Here is a 4,068-nt window from a genome sequence, read left to right on the forward strand (position 1 = left end):
TCTATGCTGTCTTTTGATTATTGATTTTTAATTTAATTGCTGTCAGATAGTGAGGTCTGTATGATTGTTTGGAATTGGTCAGAACTTGCCTTGTGATCTACTATGTGGTCACTTTTGTAAATGTGTGGCTGAAAGCAAAAGTGTGTTTGCCAATAATTGTTGACTGGAGAATTCAAAGTATTCACTTAAAGTAAGCCTGTCAGTTCAAATCTGCTATGTACTTGCTGATCTTTTTTGTCTGCTTAAACTACTAATTCCAGAGGGAGGTCATTTAAATCTTTCTTTATATTGGTGGACTTGTCTATTTTTCCCACTATTTCTGCTTTATGATTTTGAAGATATGTTATTAGGTGCATATAATTGTAGAATGGTTATATATTCTTGATAAATTAAGGCAGGCAAGAATCCTACTATCTCTCTCAGCAGGGTAGGTTTTTTTGCTTTTTTGTTTTTGTTTTTGTTTTTGTTTTTTTTTTGCTTCTCACATTTACCCAAAGATTTTACCTTCTGGGCACCCTTGACTTTTGAGAGGAGTGGATTATGTCTGCTCCAACCTCCTACCTTATGAGGCCCCAGGTTTTGTCCTCCATTTTGGATTTGTGCCTTTGAGGATTTTCTTTTCTTGCAAGCTTGGCCTTGCATTGAAAATATCATACATGCACACACTCACACACACAGCTTTTAATCTTTTATCTAACATTTCTAGTTGCTTTGTACTAGAAGGGTTTCTCTGGACATATAGTCCACCATATTGTTGGAAATAAAAGTCTCTGTTGGTTCTTAAGTTGAAATTTTATTTAATATTTAAAACAATTCTATGAGGTCCTATTGTCATTTTTTCATAATGAGAAAGCTGAGGCTCAGGGGTTGTATGACTGGGTTCAGATCCTGGCCCTGTGGTTCACATTTACCAGCTGTGTGACCTTGGACAATTCAGTCCTTTAAGAGGACACTGAGCTCAGAGAGCAGAGCAGTAGGCCTGCCTTGCAGGGCTGCTGTTCAGCTTTGAATGACATGTGGACAGCCCCTACCATGGTGCTGATGCTCAGAAGACATCTGTGACCATTGAATCTGTGAACACCTGGCTTATTTCCAGTCTTTAGGCATTGCTGTCTCCAGGGAAGGGACATGCGCCTGGTACTAAGGACTTGTCCTCTCTTCACTGGGAGGTGTTGACAAGGATAGTTCAGTGTCTGCTGGAGAGTTACTGGTGGACCATAAAAGGCACATCTGCTGAGATTCCGATTCTGATGCTTTACCAGGTTTGGGCACTTGTGTCACCTAGGGCATGGCTCATGAAGTGTTGCCCATCCCTTTCCCCTGGGCTGTCCTCTGGAAGGTCACATAGACAGGACAGTGGGATTATTTCCCTCATCTAACACAAGTTGCCAATAAGCAACTTGCTTTTATTTTCCCTTAACTTTTTTAGGGAAAATTTTAAAGTTATTTATTTATTTTGAGAGAGAGAGAGAGAGAGAGAGAGCGCACAGGCAAGGGAGGGATTAGACAGAGAAAGGAGAGAGAGAGAGAATCCCAGCCAGGCTCTGTACCATCAGCACAGAGCCCGGTTGTGGGGCTCAAACTCCTAAACCGTGAGATCATGACCCGAGCCCAAACCAAGAGTCGGACGCTTAAGTGACTAAGCCACCCAGGTGCCCCTACTTAAACTTTTGAATAGAGAATAAATGCATATGGTTCAAAAACCAAAACAGTTTAGAAAAATGTATTGGGAAGTCTTGCTCCCACATCTGCCTGGTCCACCCTGTTTCTCAGCACCTTATAGGTTACTACTTTTGTTACCTGCTCATGTAAATTCAAGCAAATACAAACATTTATTCTTATCTCCACCTCCCTTTCTTACACAAAAGACAGCACGGCATATATGCTGTTTTGCACTGTCTTTTTGCTTCAAAATATCCTGGAGATCTTTCCATATCAATATCTGACAGCCGCCTCCTGCTCCTCTCTTCCTTCTCCTTCTCCTTCTCCTTCTCCTTCTCCTTCTCCTTCTCCTTCTCCTTCTCCTTCCTTTCCTTCTTCTACAGCTGCATATTGTCCCATTGTGGAGATATACTATGTTTATTTAACCCTTCACTGTCCAGTATAGTAGCTACATGTGGCTATTTACACTGAACTTAATTACAATTAAGTCAAATTTGAAATTCATTCCCTCAGTTGCACTAGCCACATTTCAAGAGCTCAGTATAGCTACATATGGCCAGTGGCTGTCATACTGGACAGCACCAATAGAATGAGACATTTTCATCATTGCAGAAAGGTCTATTGGATTGCTGGTTTCACTGACCCCTATAGCTGAACACCTGACTTATTTCCAGCTTTTTTTTTTTTTTTAATTTTTTTTTTTACGTTTATTTATTTTTGAGACAGAGAGAGACAGAGCATGAACGGGGGAGGGTCAGAGAGAGGGAGACACAGAATCCGAAACAGGTTCAAGGCTCCGAGCTGTCAGCACAGAGCCCGACGCGGGGCTTGAACTCCCGGACCGCGAGATCATGACCTGAGCCGAAGTCGGCCACTCAACTGACTGAGCCACCCAGGCGCCCCTCCAGCTTTTTTTTTTTTTTTTTTAAAGTTTATTTATTTATTTTTGAGAGTGGGGCAAAGGGCAGAGAGAGAGAGAGGAAAGACAGAATCCCAAGCAGGCTCCGTGCTGTCAGCACAGAGCCCTATGTGGGGCTTGAACTCACAAATTGTGAGTTCATGACCTGAGTTGAAATCAAGAATCAGATGCTTAATCAACTGAGCCATCTAGGCACCCCTTATTTCTAGTCTTTAGGGGTCTCAGAGATGATGATGACCATCCCTGGGATGCAGGAGAGCTAAATGAGAGCTGTTTCAGGAATTTGGGCCTTCCATCTCAGATCTCAAAATCTGGGAGGCTCCTGCCAGAGGAGGGCTGTTGGGTTTGGGGCAGAGGCTTGACTGAGGCCTGGAAATGAGAGTGACCCTTAAGGACAGGCTTCCTAGGGCTGCCTGGGTGGCTCAGTCATTTGAATGTCCAACTCTTGATTTCAGCTCAGGTCATGATCTCATGGTTCATGGGATCCAGTCCCACATCTGCACAGACAGCGTGGAGTCTGCTTGGGATTCTCTCTCTCTCTCTCTCTCTCTCTCTCTCCCCCTCCCTCCCCTCTCAAAATTAATAAATAAACATTAAAAAAAACAGACTTCCTGCTTAGCTCTAACTTTCTACCCCTTCCCTTCATCCCCACCAAAATGCAATCCTGTTTCCTTTCATTCATGGTTTAGATCTTACACTGTAGGTATAGGGATAGAAAATATACAGTCTCTGCCTTGGAGAAAAAGACAGATCATTACCTGCCTATGACAAAGACTTTCAAATAGGCCTCACCAAACATCAAAAGGCCTTATAATACCTATAATATAATAGAGTGAGGATGTGGGAAAATGGGCACTGTCCTCCATTGTTGGGGGTTGCAAATTGGTGCAAACTTTTTGGAAGGCAATTCCAAATCTATCCAAATTCCCAAAAATCAACCCCAAATTTAAAAGTGCATAACCTTTGGGGTGCCCGGGTGGCTCAGTCAGTTGAGCATCTGACTCTTGATTTCAGCTCAGGTCACGATCTCATGGTTTGTGGGATCGAGCCCCGCATCCGGGCACACATTCTCTCTCTTTCTCTTTCAAAATAAATAGATAAACTTTTAAAAAGTGCAGAACCTTTGACTCAGCATTGTCATATTGATAAACTTGTCTTACGGCTACACACACAAGTGCAGACAAATATATGTACCGAGATATTTCCTGCAGGCACCATTGTTTGACTGACATAACCGAACTACCCACTAGGAGGGGACTAGTGAAATAGATTGTGACACACCCATATGATGGAGGACTGTGTCGATTTCGTGAAAATATCAAGGTGCCAAATTGTAGACTGTGTATCAAACACACACACACACACACACACTCTGCTTATATATGCCCTAAACTTTTCTGGAAAGATGCATTAAAACTGCTTTTCTTGTAAACTGAGCACATGTATGTATTATCTTAAAAAAATTAAAAACAATTTTTTAAAAAATG

This window comes from Panthera onca, chromosome E1 (assembly GCF_046562875.1).
Source record: "Panthera onca isolate mPanOnc1 chromosome E1, mPanOnc1 haplotype 2, whole genome shotgun sequence".
NCBI lineage: Eukaryota > Metazoa > Chordata > Mammalia > Carnivora > Felidae > Panthera > Panthera onca.